Raw genomic sequence first — 17,765 nt, forward strand, 5'->3', positions numbered from 1 at the left:
TGTTAAAGTGATGACAGACACTTTCAACAGTCATGACAGCAGCTGCCAAGGACATCATTGGCCTCCATTGCCCAAAGAAAAAACCCTGGGTTACAGAAGAGATTCTAAAATTGTGGGATGCCCAAAGAGACATCAAAAACACCAGACACACAACAGGGGCAATGGAGCACCGAGAAATAAAGAAGAATATCAGAAAAAACATGACGAAAGCAAAAGAAGTTTGGATTGGACAAAAACTGCACAAAAATAGAGAGCAGTCTGATAAAGAATAACAGCAAAAAGGCATTCCAAAATTGTGAAAGACTTCACTAGATAGAAGCATCCAAGAATCAGTACCATTCAAGATGAAAATGGAAAATGCCTCACAGAAGTGGGTAACATTGCATAAAAATGGACTGAGTATTGCAAAGAACTCTACAACCGTCAGTCCACAGGAGACCAAGAGGTGCTTGAAGTTCCAGACTCCTCAAATGATGATGATTTTCCCATTCTAAAACAATAGGTGGAGTCAGCAATATGAGCACTGAAGAATGGGAAGGCAGCTGGAGTGGACAACATCCCAGCTGAACTTATCAGGCATGGTGGGCTGGGGGAATCAGAGAAAGAGCTACTAACAAAAATCTGCAACAAGATCTGACAGACAGGTGAATGGCCCACACAATGGACCCAGTCACTGATTATAACATTCCCCCCAAAAAAGCAATCTCCAGCTGTGCCAAGATTACTGAACTATCAGTTAGATCATCCATGCTAGTAAGGTAATGCTGAAGATCATCTTGAACATACTGAAACCACAAGCAGAAGAAATAATCGCTGAAGAACAGGCTGGGTTCCGGAGTGGGAGAAGCACAACAGAACAAATATTCAGTCTCAGGGTTCTGTGTGAAATGTACTCGCCAACTAGACATCTATCCTGTTCATAGATTTCAAAAAGGCATTTGACAGAGTATGGCATGAGGCATTGTGGGCCACAGTGAAGAAGTACAACATGAGTCAAAATTTGACCAATACCATCAAGCAGCTGTACGCCAAGACAACCAGTGCAGTAATAGCCCAAGGTTCTGTGGAGGACTGGTTCCAGACAACAGTCGGAGCGCGTCAAGGCTGTCTCCTGTCACCCACGCTTTTCAACATCTACTTAGAGAGAATCATGAGCGAAGCCCTGGAAAACACTGTGGGACAGTCAGCATTGGAGGGCGTAACATCATCAACCTCCCCTTTGCAGACGACATTGATGGGCTGGCATGCAGTGAAGACGAGCTTGCCATCTTAGTGAAGAAACTGGATAAAACATCTTCCAGATTTGACATGGAGAAAAGCGCTGAGAAGACAAAGCTGATGACAAATAGTGGCAAACATATCTCAGCCAAGATTAAAGTCAGAGGATATGAACTGGAAACAGTGAGCCAGTTCAAATATCTTGGTTCCATAATCACCGAAGAGGGATCAAGAGCAGAAATTTTGTCAAGAGCAGCACAAACAATGGAAGCTATGTAAAAACTAAGACCCATCTGGAGAGATAAGAATATGTGCCTGAAAACTAAAATCAGACTATTGCGAGCACTATTCATCTCAATCTTTTTGTACTCATGTGAGGCCTGGACCCAAACAGCAGAATTACAACGAAGAACCCAGGCACGTGAAATGAGATGCTACAGAACCATCCGTGTCATCTCTTACATGGACCACATCACAAATTAAGAAGTGCGTAAAACCATCAGGCGCGAAGTACGCCAATAGGAGGACCTCCTCAACACCGTCAAAAAGAGAAAGCTGAAATTGTGTGGCCATGTCACTAGAGCCAACAGTCTATCCACAACAGTCCTGCAGGGCAACGTCCAGGCTAGCAGAAGGAGAGGTATACAGGAAAAGTTTTGCGGAGACTTAGGCATTGGCACATGATCGAGACAAGTGGAGGGAACTAGTCAGATGGTCAGCAGCACAGCGCCTCGACGACCACACTAGGTCATGCGACTGTTGATGATGATATTTATATATATATAATGTTTCAAGCAAAACATTAATGTAGTGTGCTAATAATAGACTCTACAGCTCCCTGTAACAAAGCCTACGTAAAGGATTTATGTGGACTTCAGTTACAAAGCGTACGAAGAGAGAGTTTAGGACCAAAACCGTGTTTGAAGTGTGGTGCTGGGATTAGAGGAGAAACACAGCTGTGTGTGCAATGAAGTGGTAAAAAATGCAGAGAGCTGAAACGGTATTATAATTTAAAAAATAACGACAATAATGACAAGGTCATAAAAACGTTGAAGACTATCTCACCACATTTTCTAAATAGTTATTTAGACAGATAATATTATTATACAAAATGGAGCAAAATGAGTTTGTAAAACATCCTATCATCAAGATATTCACCCAAAGCCGGTACAAAACGTCGCGAATAAAAGATACTTATCAGCATTTTCGAAGAAATACAAACAACAAAATACATTTCAGCACTGCATTTAGCATAGAAATTGTGATGAGAGATAACTCTTTCAAGGATACATAGAGTAGTCAAAGTTTAACCTCGCTTGTATTTTCACACTATTCTCTTATAAATAAAGTATAACATTTTGGTTATTTTGTTTCCTCCTTCGGTATAACAAATCAAAGAGGCGTTACGAGAAACTAATATTTTTAGTATCTCACTCATAAAGTTAAATAGGAAACACTTCTATCCTAAAAAGGTGTAATTCAACTTTTTATAACTTCGTCGACGACATGATCCTTGACTAAGTCCATGATATAATCAGGGGGAATATCGATGGCATAGAAAGGTATAGCCTGTAATCTTATAAATAATTTATATCAACTTATGAATATTGTTTTTTGGTTGTTATTTCAAAAAACATTATCCTTATTATTCTAAATCTGTCAGGTTTCTTGCTTCAACTAGATTTTGTCAACGATAATAATTAAGCAAAAAAAAAACAATAAAACAGAAAATAAGCCGCGCCCGTTGTGTGAGCTATTTTTGGATTTCTAAGTATTATTTAGTTCATATAGCATTTTACCCGGTTCTCCTATATGTTCGATTTAACAGACAAGCACAACCTCCCACCACGTCACAACGTGGTGGGTGCTATTTTGCACTCCCCAGGGTCTAATTTGGGGAAGGGTGTGCAGAAATGTTGAAGGTCAATATATTGTGCCGTCGATAAAGTTAAGTTTTAGAATAAGTTAGTGCTGTGCCGTAGATAGAATTATATTAGATAAGATTGTATGATGTGCAGTCCATACCTATGAGTTAGATCAGATTGTAAATTGTGCAGTCCATATAATTAAGAGTATATACGTATCCTCTGAACCTGCCAGAATGTCGTTTGGCAATCAACGTGTTCACCAGGGTATTGTGTAGAATTATGTTAGCTAAGTTAATTTTGTGCTGTCCATAGAACTAAAATTATATATACTGTAAATATTTCATACCCTCTTTCCTTGCTAGAATGTCGTTTAGCAATGTATGAGTTCACATGGGAGTTGTGCCGTTCATATATCTAAGATTTACTATATATATATATATATATATATATATATATATATATATATATATATATATATATATATATATATATATAATTATTGCCCTTTGAACTTAATAGAATGTCGTTTGACAACCTAGGACTTCACATGGGGATTGTGCCGTCCTTAGATCTAAGATTGTAAATACTTCGTTCTCTGAGTCTGCTATAATAATACTTTGCAAAGCACCGAATCTTTAGAAGCTCTAAGCGCTTTACAACATTAGACAACACCTATAAGATAAAAAACATATAATGAGATGATTACAAAAACAAACACCATGAAATTAGAAAACATTAATAAAACATGGTGAGAAAATTTAAGGTAGGAAGCATTATTAGGTCTTTAAGTTTGTTCTTGCAGTCGTTTGGCAATCTAGGGGGCCATATGGATTTTGTATTGTGTAGATAAAGATTTATTTTAAATACATATGTATTGTATAGTGAATTACCAAACTATTATTACTATTATTTCTGCAATTACAAAATTAAAACATAATGGCATAAAACTATCTGATGGAATGAATCCTGAAAAAATTAGTTGTGATTTGAAGCATTACGACAACGAATATTTGACAATATATATATATATATATATATATATATATATATATATATATATATATATATATATATATATATACACTACCAGCAGAATACAGATTCTCCGTTACAATCCTTGGCGACAGTAAAAGGTACAGAAGTTGAACAATTCGTATCTCTCTCGTACGCAATTTAAAAAAAAGACCATTATTAGCTCACGAATACGAAACAAATAAGTACTAATACGCGTGTAAGACATTTAAGAAAGATTATGTCTGATTTTGAAACGATCGATGGTGAAAATGAAAGCGCTGTCAGTGACCGTAATGATTCTGAAAGCAGTATAAACGTCATTGATGAAACTGAAAGTTATTGCGAGAGCGAACGTTTCAGATTGTTCTAATAATGAATCATAAACCCCTGATTTTTAATCAGGATTTACAATTCAGATTTTCTGAATTTTACGTAGATTCTGATAGTGTCGTTGTCTCGTCGTAAATCGAAATCATTTCTGTGAACTCAGTACCTGATATAATTCCATCGTTTATACATAATGCTATCAACGAAGATAATTTGAACTATGAGAGCGTCGCTGTATGCAACTTTGTTATATATATATATATATATATATATATATATATATATATATATATATATATATATATATATATATATATATATATATATAATTTTGTTTCTGTGTATGTATATATCTTTTTGCGATGATATTAAGAATACCAGCAACTTTACTTGCAGCTTAATTACAACAGCCGAATACACAATTATGTCAACAACAACTACAGTTTTTTTTCTTTTATTGTATGATCGTCCACGATATTTTTTAGTTTGATTTGCCACAAACATACCTGATTGTATCTGTAATGTTGCGCTGAAGCATCACGTTGATCGTGGATTGGTGAGTTCATTATTTAATTAGGTGGGAATTTAGCTGCTAATGCAAGACACCAATAGTAAACCAAGCAGAGTTGTTTTTCCACTGCAAATAATTCCTCGTCATTTTGCTCTACCGTCAATTACAAAGAGCCAGAGGATCCAGTTAGTGGACAAAACCATGGTATTATGGTGGATATTGTAAATATTGTAACGCCAAGTACTGAGAACTTGTATATGCCAGTAAACTCAACGCAGTATTTAATGGAATTATTGACTGGTGAACATAATGCTTGTCCAGACAGTACTGTATACACTGTCAGTACTTCATTTATATCGGTGAGTGTAATACCATTAGATGCTGGCTTTCAAAAGAAAACATGAACAATTCCGTGTATTCTCTTGCGATAATTCAAAAATGTGTTTGCATGACAAGTATAATCAGTTGTAAATGTTGACATTTCATTATTAATTAAAACTAACGAGTTTATCTTTGGGAGGTTTTTATTGTCGATGTATTTCTTTATTACAACGTCACCGTCTGATTCTGGTTCTCCAAGATCAGTAATTTTATAATGTGATATATTGAGAGAACCAGTCATTGTATCACCGGATTTTTTTACTCGACAACGACTATTATCTGATATCGTTGACATAGTAACACAAGTCTTAATTGTTCCATCCCTGTCAAGCATAGATATCCTATTTTATATTATCCTTTTAATTCTAACAATAATATCTTGCAATGGAAGATTAATTTTTTTTAAAATTTCCTTACTTCTCTTGAAATACAACCACTTAGTTTGGATCTACATTTGCAAGTTTGAATAATTCAGATATTTCATTACTATCTGTTTACTTACATTTTCATGGGTTAATCCGTTACTTGCTTTATTTTTGTACAGAAGATCTTCCATAAAAAATATACCATTATACTTTAAGATGTGTTTAATCGACGGTCGACGGTTATACCGTCTATCTGTATACTCGTGCACGACTTTATGAGGTTGTATTGTTGATGACGACACGGCATCGAGTACAACAATTACTTCACGGCCACATATTGGCGGATCAGTTATTGTCTGTGTTGGTAATATTGAATACCAGACAACAGGAAAAGTGTGTATTCTGTTGGCATAGTCTAAAATTCTTTTGGTAGCGCCAACCCATACGAATTAAAATAAACAATTCCACGTGGAGCAATCGAGTATGCAATCCGATGAGTACCAGGGCGGGAACTTTAATCGAGATTAATGATACCTGTTTCAACATTTGTTTGTTGTTTTGGTAATTGGTCACGCATAAAACAACTTTGAAGATTTTTATATTTAACGTTTTAGGAGCATCACGTAATTCAAAATTGTTCATAGGAAGAAGACGATTTGCGTCTGAAAAGTTTTGAACCTTTCTGTACCAATGAGTGGTTCCTGGTAGTCTTAGACTTCGCCCTTTTTGGGATTTCGTCACATGTCGTTTTCTTTAATGCGATCACAGCAGAATATCCGACAGCAAAAAGTGCAGATGATTTTACAACGGCTGGGGTATCAGCGGCTATTCACGCTGGTATAGCTGCAAGAAAAAGAAATATACACCCGTCTTGAATGCGTTTTAGCGGCATACGCAGAACGACTAATTCTAACGCCAGTCTTTTATCGTTTGGTCTCATTGTAGTGCCTGAGCTGATGTTCTGAAAATGATTTTATTTTGACCACCTGTGATTTGTTCTTTGTTTAGTGTTATTTTTATTCCACAATTCCTTTTTGACACTGGTTGTAGTTTTTTAATCTGACCAGGAGTCTGAGTAACACTAACATGATCATATGACATTATAATATCATAAACGATTTAATTACATGTTTTCCACTGTGGCATCAATGGCATCAATGACTCTCATTCGTCCACCAACACATTCAAGTAACATTGTTTTATCGCTGAATATAACAGCGATTGCTCTGTAAACACGAGCGGAGAGTCGAGCTCCATGAGCTCGGATGTGTATATCAACGACATATTACCTGAATAAACATAAATGTTCCAAAGAAAAGTAATAGATTTGATACAGTGTTGAGAATTCCCGCTGAGATATTAGCAATCCAGAATCAACATTCTGATCACGCCTCATGAATGTCATCAACCGATGATAAGCACGTGCAAAATGATTTTGATCTAAATGCAGCAAAACTTCAGAAGGTTCTTGATGTACGTTTATCCTCAAAATAACTTCAGAAACTCCAAGTGTGTCAAATACCACTGGATTTCGTTCCTGCGAATCTACTCTGGAATTTTCCTGAAATGCGATGAATATGTCGTGATGCTGACACTCCCTGGTGTGATGATATCTTCCATGTGAATAGCCCAGGAGCATTACCTTGAATACTGTATGTGGTCAATGTTAACCATGATAATGTTGATTTACCACCGTGACTCATAAAAGAAACTGGCCGTTTTTCTTCGTCGATTGATGGGGTCATTACTGGTGTCCATAGCGAAAGTTTTGTTAGCATTACTTTACCAGCATCAGCTGCGTTGGATCGCCAGATTGCATCATTATCCGTGGCTTTTCTCACAAGTACCACCGTGTGTATATCTCCAAATATAACTTTTCTTACATTACTACAGAATCTAAATATCTGTGATAGTGGAATCACACACGAAAAAATTGTTTTCCATTTAACATTGATCTGCGTGCTGCAAATCCTAAGCTGATATCGTCATTGTTGCTACTCTTGGGGTGATCAGGGTATCATTTAAAAACATCATTGACAGACCAGCTGACCTCGAGTGATCATCGCTTATATTGCCAGACCCAGTATCCTCGTGGCAATGTCGACGTTTTCCAGGCTTAATTTGATATTTTTCCGACAATCATGTACATGGTGCTGTTAAAAGATGCTATAACACCAGTGTTAATTAAACGAGGAGATCTAAGAGTCCGTACGCTGTATCATCTGCTTTTAAAAGTCTACCTTCGACCTCAGTAAATCCCTCAGTGGGTAAGAAATATCTAGTTGTATCCCTAATCTGTAATTCGATTCTTCCACCTGCGTTAGGTACACGTCATGTGGATCGTAGGAATATTTTTGATAATCACGCACAGATTCAACTTTGAGAATAGGTGTATCGATGACCAATGCTGGATCAGCTACATGATTAAAACATTTTGTTATATTTATTATAGTCTAACACGAAGACCACTTCAGGAAATTCCATTTCCTGCTATCCGACTAACAGTTATATTTTTTCTTTTTCTGGTAATGATACGCCAGCAAACTCAGCTAATGTTTGATTTGCAGCTTGATTTATTATTTTACTGACATTTGCAAGCATAATTTTGGTGCTGGCTAATTTTTGCGGTTTTCGTTGTATTAACCGTACTAGTCTATCCACAATTTCTGAGAATACTTACTAGCAACATCACCAACAGCACCAATATCTTTATCACGAACAACGTCCATAGTTTTCATTAATAATTGTTTTGCAATTGTTATAAACATATATATAGATATATAAACGTCAAATTTCGAAAATTATCCAAAACCTTTTTCAGCAAGCGTCTGTCTGTTTCATACAATACTGCATAGTGTGATAGCAGTGTTTAATAATGAAATTATTTCTTATCTTCAAACCATATCCGACACAACAACATACTCGGGAACTAAATAATCTCAACTGCAGCAATAATGTTCATAGACATTAATATTTCGTAAGAATCAACAAAAATAAATTGCCAAAATGATATGTTACAGCCAACAAATAACTATAACTCTATCTCTCTCTCTGTCTTTGTCTCTCTCTCTCTCTACCTATCTATCTATCTATCTATATCTATATATATATATATATATATATATATATATATAAAGAGAGAGAGAGAGAGAAACATAGATATATATGTTTGTTTGCGTATATGTATACATGCTTGCCTTGCTATCAATATAAATGAGTTCTTACCGAACAGTGAGGGACCCAATTGACGCAGTGTGAACTGTAACAGTGAGGGACCCAATTGACGCAGTGTGAACTGTAATGGATGACATTTCTACTGCCACTTATATTTGAACCATTATTTAATTAAACTACGTCAAAATGAAGGAAAACTTTCTACGGTATGGAGTCCCCGGAAGAAAAAAAAAACCACTTGGATAAGTGTATGTAGATTTTTCACGTTCTAGGATATTCTGTAATCCAGTTTTTACTATGATACGAATGGCTTCCGCAACCATAAGACGAGAAAAATTTAACAGATATGTTTCGGGGTATCAAACCAGTTGCTGGAGAAAGCAACCGATATACAAGAAAACACAGAAATTTGGTGACAGTATGTTCCTCGAAAACGCATGTAAACATAGCCAGTATCAACAAAAGGATGATACCATTCGGTCATGCGTTTTTATTTCCACCCTCTGAGACAGAGCATGTTTAACGTCATATCGATAAAGAAGATTTTGGAGTATATATACCAGCAGCCGATATTTTTCAATTAGATACATACATACGTAAACTGCACTAGAGCTTCCAATCATCATGTCACTATGCTGTGGTCAAGGAATCAATATTAAATTAATTTAATAGTTTCGCTTTTTAAATAATTCACATTTTATTGACAAAAATCATATGTTCAAATATTCCAGTTCAATTAACTGAATATTGATTATTTAATGGAAACATGCTAATATCATCACCTCCTACTGCTACTAATGACGATGGTCAGGAAACATTAAATAATAATAATGATAATACTGATACTACTACTACTAATAATAATAATAATAGTAATACTAATAACAATAAGTACTGGTAGTAGTATAAATAGAAGCAGCAGCAGTAGTAGAAGAAGAGTAATTAATAATAACACAATAACAGCAAAATTGATAATATTAATTTTATTTACAAAACTGTATTATTAATATATATATATATATATATATATATATATATATATATATATATATATATATATATATATATATATATATATATATATATATATAAGGTAACTTACAATTTATCATTTATCCATTAATGTAAATTAACATATATTCTTATTATTGTGTCGAATTAAAATAATACTCAAATATACTCAAATTAGCTAACAATGAGCATTCAAATTAAATCGTTGCAGATCCCCTTATTGTGTTACTTGTTTAGGATCTAATACACAGTACCAAAAGAAAGAGTGAAAACAATGATCTTTGACAAATATAACAAATAATTTATTTCCCTGGAAAACCTCCGTAAAAATGAATATAATAGGAAATTACAGTTTTAAGAATCAAATCCAAAACTAATCAAAGAATAATACACGAATTAAATTTTAGATATCCTAATAAGGAAATGTTTTAATGAATTCAAGTTCGAGCCCCGACGAATAATCTAAGATGAAAAGCGATGACGTAATCTGTGTCCTTTATGGTGTTGGAATGTCTACAGTTCTGTATTATTCACAAACAATAATCCGGTGTTTGAATTTCCCCAAAAAATTCAAACAAATGTCTTTTCCATGAATTCTGTATGAACACATCTATATTTCCATGGAAAAGAATTAATCCTTTTGAATTCAAAGAAATCCAATAAACATTAAAATGTAATTCCCCAAAATGACACAACAAAAGAAACGCCTTTACGTCCCAGTGTTTAGAAGCCCAACTGAGAGATATCTTTATAAACAATTATTATACAGTAACTCGAAACGCAAAACAAATACCCAGATGAGGGTCAACTTTTCAGAACTTACGAGAAGTATTTACGCAAAAAAGCACGTAGTCCCAGTATGACCTAGACAAAAATCAATCATTTTATTCTAAGAATAAGATCAAAATAAAAAGTTGTTTACTTCTCTAACTGAATTTCAACATCAATGTTGTGAACTAGGGTAGCTTAAGGTGTTCACATCTGAAGAGTCAAGGTCAAACTATTTTCTAAAAATATCGAGTTCCTAGTAAACAAAACTACATTTTTGACATGTAATGAAATTAGAAACAAACAGATTTTAAAATTTACAAACAATTAAATGTAATCAAGCATAAAGTAAATCGATATACGTAAAACTTCCACAAAAAGAAAAAGAAAGATTTATACGATAAAGCTCTTTTTTTAAAATATAGATTAATTATACATGAGGTTAAAAAGAACTCTTATAAATTACACACAGTGTACATGGAATTATACGCTGTGATACACGGGAATATGCGTCAGCTATTAAATTATCTTTTTCCCTGATGTGCGTGATGTTCATATCATATTCCTGTAACAGCAAACATAATCTTAGTAGTCTATGGTTTTTAGTTTTCATCTTGGCGAAGAAAGTAAGGGGGTTGTGGTCACTAAATAAAGTAATCGAAGAAGGAGCTGAACTACTGTAGACTGCAAAATGTTGTAATGCCAATATCAAAGCCAAACAGTAATTCTCGAGTGTTGAATAGTTTCTTTGGCGCTTATTTAATGTCTAAAAAAATAGCACACTGAATGGGCAATACCATTTTCGTCTTCTTGAATTAAAACTTCTCCAACCCCAACATCACTTGCATCAACAAACAATTTAAATGATTGCCTGAAATTTGGAGCTGTATGAACTGGCGCGCTTTTAAGTATGGCATTTAACTTGTCAAAAGCCTCATGATATTTCTAGTTCAAAGGAACTTGTTTTTCTTACTCAATAAATTTGACAGGGTTTCAGCAATAATAGAAAAATTGGAACAAAAGTTCCGATAGTATCCGGCCATACCATCCGCATCAGTTTTTTTTAATTATTAACAGGCACACGGAATTCAGAGATAGCCTTGACCTTAGGTTTAACCTTTCTATGTTCCACGATATGTCCTGGAAAAGTTACACTAGCGCAGCAGAACTCACGTTTGGATAAATTACGTCTCAAAATTGCATCTGTGAGTCTGTCAAAGAATTTACGAATTTTTGCTAGATGTTCTTTCCAGGTGTCGTTGTAGATGATGACATCATCGATGTAAGCATCACAATTTTCTAGACCAGAGGTAATCCTATTCATGACACGTTGAAAAGTACTTAGCGACCCTGTCATCCCAAAACGGCATTACTTTAAATTGGTCAAGTCTCTCTGAGTCACAAATAACGAAATTTCCTTTGCTCTTTCCGTTAATGGAACTTGCCAAATTCTTTCAGAAGGTCATATTTGGTGACATAGTTTGCATTTCCAATCTTATCAATACATTCATCGATTCCTGGTAATGGAAATGAATGTTTTGTCACACTATTCACCTTTCTATAATCAGTGCACATACCGTAAAAAAAAAATGTATCTGGTTTTGGAACAAGTATGCAGGGTGGGGGGTGTGTGAAGCTTGGGGCTGACGTTACGCTCGCCAAAGAAAAGTGAAGCGTCTCTCACAGCTTCTCATTTCCAAGTGTAGTGATCGCCGCGGATCCACTGTCTGGCTCTGCTGGGCAGGAGGTTACTTGCACGTGGCATCTCGTACACTGTTGTGTCTATAGCAACACCATCACGAGGGACCCCCTGTTTTCACAGGGCCTGCTGTGTGGCGCGACCAAGTGCCGGGCGGTATAACTGGGTTGTCACACTGGCAGGCAGCTAGTATAAGAGAAGGAAAACTCTGGTTCCTAACCCGGGCAGATGGACCTCGTTAGCCTTGTCAGACAGTTGCTCTAGGTGAGGGAAACTCTGATTCCAAATCCACCAAGTCTCAGCCATTGGACAAAGGCTCAGCTGCCTGGTGGATATCTTCGGGAGAGCGAAAAGCAGGTGCGGAGCCCATAAAGAGGCTGGGTGTCAACTACGACTTCCTTCTGGCAGCTCATGCATCCGAACTGGTGGCACATTTCGTGCTCAGTATTCCTTTGAACCCCACCAGCAAGGATAAGAGGTGGATCCTGACGTCTGCTCAGCCCAGGATATCCATACTCCACGCCCAGGTTTTTTCCCTGCAGAGGTCACTCCTGTCCTGCAACTGAGTGAAGAAATAACAAGGAAGCTGGCAGTATACGGGTTTTAAGTCCCGACCGATTGGCTTAGGGAAAGGGTGCCATGGGTCGGATTCGACGGTGCGAGGGATTATCGTGTCCTACTGGCTGACTACTGCCCGCCTTAAGCCGGGCAGACCTCGGCCAGTAAGGTGTTCATCCGCCATCGTCTGCCTGCTCCAGTTGGTGTCTGGAGCTCAGTGTGTTACTCAGTATGATAAGCAGACGGTACTTTTACACCAAAGAAACAAGAAACCAATAAAGGAGACTCCAGCTCTTCGTTTCGCAAGCTGAAACGTGCGTACCATGTTCACAGGCATCTCTGACGTCCTCATCGATAGAGAACTCAAAAAACGAAATATCACCATAGATGGCCACCAGGAAAAAAGATTTGCCTCTAGCGGCTTCCTCAGAGAGGAAAACTACACCTTCTTCTGGAAGGGTCGAGAACCTGAGGATCTCTGCCAGCACAGAGCGGGCTTTGCCATCAAACACAACCTCCAGACCTCGGCTGAGCATCCCACAGGGGGCACTGAGCGTCTCTTGTCCATCCATCTCACCACTGCTTAGGCTAATGTAAACATCTTCAGTGTATAAGACCCCACCTTCACGTCTTCGGAAGACACAAAGGATCAGTTGTATGGGTAACTGGACGAACCGATCAAAAGATGCCCTAAAGACTAACCACTATTCCTCCTTGGCGATTTAATGTCAGAGTAGGTGCGGACCACGAGTCGTGGCCTACCTGCCTCGGACATCATGGCATTGGAAAGAACGACTTAAATGGTCAGAGACTGCTAAATCTATGCACCTACCATAACCTGTGCGTCACAAACACCTTTTTTAAGTGTAAGCCAAGACAGAAAGTATCATGGAAACACTCCAGATCTCATTGCTGGCACCAGCTCGACTTGGTCATCACCAGGCGACCAGCCCTTACCAGCGTCCTCTCCACCAGAACCTACCATAGTGCAGACTGCGACTCCGACCACGCCTTCGTGAGCAACAGGGTGCGCCTACAGCCACACACACTACACGCTCAAAACCAAAAGGACGCCCTCGCATAAACACTGCGCAGATGTCGGTCCCCTCCATTGTGGATGAGTATGTGTTCGCCCTGGACCAGGCTATTCAGGACTTGCCAGAGCACGATGCCACAGCCAAGTGGAACGCCATGAAGGTAGCCATCTACAGATCAGCCATATCCACGTTTGGCAAGAATGAACGGCCCAGCGAAGACTGGTTCAAAGCACACCTATCAAGGATGGAACCAATAATCGATGACAAACGAAAAGCCTTCATAGCTAACACAAATGCCCTAATGAACAGACGCTTGCTGTTCTCAGAAGTTCCCGAAGCAGCACCTAAGCTTCGCTAGACAGTGATAGAACGAGTCCGGAAACATCCAAGTACAGTAGCATCAATAAGGCTCTGGGCCCCACAGTGAAAGGGGTCGCCCCCTGAAAAATCTGACGTGAAAGAAGATCACTTATCGTGAACAAAAAATGGCCAGATGGGTGAAGCACTACTCAGAGCTATACTCTGGAGAAACGTCAGTCAACGATTCGGCCCATAGCAGCATAAATAAATTGCCCACCATGGAGGAGCTCAACAAAGTTTCCACCTTAGAGGAGCTCAGCAAAGCAATTAACTCCCTCCCAAACGACAAATCATCAGGTAGTGACAGCATCCCGCCAGAAGGTATCAAACGTGGAAAACCAGCATCGCTTCAGCCGCTGAATGAGTTACTTTGCCTCTACTGAGAGGAAGTAGCAGTCCAAGACACGCGCGACGCCACGATTGTGACCCTTTACAAAAACAAGGGCGACCGTAGTGACTGTAATACTTACAGATGGATCTCGCTTCTGAGCATCGTTGGCAAAGTGTATGTCCTCATCATACTCAACAGGCTTCAGCTGCTGACGGACCGTGTGTAACCGGAATCTCAGTGCGGCTTTTGATCAGACAGGTCGACGACAGACATGATTTTCTCCCTACGACAACTCCAAGAGAAGAGCAGAGAGCAAAGTCAATCACTCTATATGATGTTTATCTACCTCACCAAAGCCTTTGACCTGGTCAGCAGGTAGGGTCCTTTTGAACTTCTCACTAAGATAGGTTGCTCTGCAAATTTACGCAATATCATAATCTCTTTCCATGCCGATATGAAGGGAACAGTCCTCTATGATGGATCCTCTCAGCACCCTTCTATATGGAAGTGAGACCTGGAGCACCTACATAAGGCGCCGGCTCAACTCTTTCCATATACGGTGCCTAGAACGCATCCTGAAAAGCAGCTGGTAAGACCGCGTCCCACACAGCGAGATCCTTCAACGTGCCTGTACCCCAGCATGTACTCCGTGCTGATCAAACGGATGGAGGATGGGAGGCTGCCAAAGGATATTCTATATGGACAGCTGCCCATTTATACCAGATGTTTCGGCCGCCCTCACTCCGTTTCAAGGATGTGTGCAAGAGGGACATGAAGACATGCGACATTTTACCCGACGGCTGGGAAGTGCTGCCGAGGATCGAGGTACATGGAGGCTGATGTTAAGCAAGGGCATTGTAGTCGCTGATGCGAGGAGAGGCCATTTGGTGGCAGAGAAACATGAGTGAAAGACGAGCGCGGCAGCAACCCCAATAACTCAGACTTGCCAGTATGTCTAAACCAACTGAAATAGGGACTGTCACTCGCACAATGGCCTGCACAGGCAGAGCAGACGATGGCAACACCCCAGAGACAGACGACACTCCAATGATGATGATGATACATGGTGAAATACAGTCACATTTACTCGGCTCTGTGTAACCATTCTCCAGTAAATACTGAATCTCGTTTTTCAAGTATTTCAATGTTGAGAGCGTTCATCATGTACGGGTGTTTTTCATATGTTAGGAATTTATAATTTCAATGCCATGGAAACTTTTGTGCTCAAACTCAACTAATAACAGTTTAAGTTAATTTCTTTCTTGCACTTGCAAATGTTAACGTTTCTGGTCCAGAGCTTACATAATTTATTAATTCCGAGGATTTGTTAAGTCCAATATCAGTAGAATCCGAAGATATTCTTTCACTTAAATCTGAGTGAGAGAGGTACAACTAAATTAATTGCATGTTTAACCTGGCTATCTCTTTCAATATACTGGCACTTCTATAATTTATTTAGATCCAAGGAGCACTAATATAAAAAATAACTCATTAATTTACCTCTTATCGTTGCAGGGGACTTAATATATAATATGTAGAAGATTTTGAAGCATGAGCAAGAGAGACAGAATTATATTACCAGACTCAAACGTTCTTTCCATCGTAGTTCTGTCAAACCATAGTTTCACTATTAACTTGAACTGCTGTATGACAAATTCAAGCATAACAGGCTGGAATGTTCCAGACCTAAAAGTTGACCCTTGACCCGTTTGGACAGATTTGGGAAGACCAAACTGAGTAAAAGAATTTATCAAAGCTTTAATACTCCTCAACAGAATTGCCTCTGGAAACCTTGTTCATCAGGTATTGGTTACCTGACTTGGTCTTAGGTAAGGGACCAACACAGTCAACCATAATCATACTGAATGGTTTGTCAAGGGCAGGAATAGAATGTAGATGAGGCTTATGTATTTTCTGATTGGGTTTTCCTAGCATTTCACAAGTATGACGAGATCTACAGTATTTAGTAACATCACGTTTGCTTTTTGTCCAAAAAAAGTGAGTCGAGATCTTGTGATAAGTCTTATCAATCCCTACATGACCAGCCAAAGAGGTTTCATGGGTCAGACTAAATATTTCCTGTCTGTAAGGTTTTAGAACTACAATTTGTTAGTTAGCTGACAACTCATCATCAGCAGGTACATCGGGAGGTTTTCATTGTCTCATATGAATTCCATTTTTAATGAAATAACAGACAGGAACTTCAGTGGCTTCATTTTCACTAATGGCTCTTTGAAACAAACAGGATATCTCAGGAAATTTTTCGTGTTCGACGACAAGTGATTGTGGTTTGTCACCCTGAATAGAATAAAGAGAATGAGTAATTAAAAGATGATTACTGTCATCAATACCGTCCGATTGATCCAATCAAGGAGTGAAAGTGACCTCATCAAAAGCCTGACCAATACATGTGTCAGCTAAAGGAATACTTTCCTTATCAACATCTTTCTCAAGAATGGTAACTGCACAAACTGGGAATTAATCGGAGAATTCGTTTTTAATTGGATCGACATTCTGATCCAAGGAAGGCATGTCAGTCACATATTGAATAACCAAAAACATTTCTCCAGCTAGGTCATTGCGTAGTATTAAAAAAATGCCCCCCCCCCCAAACGGGTTAAACGGACACTGTGCCGACTATCACGGGTCCTGAGACTAAGTCTGATGATAAATTTACACAGTGGAGAAGAACATTAACAAAACCGCACTCTACTTCCTGAATAAGACCAGTCTCATTAGAAGAAGACTTCTCAGAAAAAGGAAAGGTACCTGACAATAAAAGACCCTGAGAAGCTCCTGTGTCCCTTAAACTTTTAACAGGGATAGGATAGAATTGGCAGATTCACCAAAGAGTGATACAAATCTTTCGATATGAATGGTTCATCATTCTCCATAATAAAATCAGACTGGGGTTTGCTTTCAATACATTTTCGTGATCTTGACCTCTTAGAAATAAGAGCATTTGGAATAGGTCTGTCTTGGTTCTCTAGCCTACTTTTCAGTTTATAGCAATCAGAAGGAAACAAACGTGTCCATTTATCGTATAAAAGGCACACGAAGGAAGAGATAAGGATCTTGAGTCAAGCCGATCTTAAGCTTGATATTTAGAAGTTGTGCCAGTTTGAGATTTAGATGGACTTGTC

This window comes from Sinohyriopsis cumingii, unplaced genomic scaffold (assembly GCF_028554795.1).
Source record: "Sinohyriopsis cumingii isolate HCF-2022 unplaced genomic scaffold, ASM2855479v2 utg001348l, whole genome shotgun sequence".
Taxonomy (NCBI): domain Eukaryota; kingdom Metazoa; phylum Mollusca; class Bivalvia; order Unionida; family Unionidae; genus Sinohyriopsis; species Sinohyriopsis cumingii.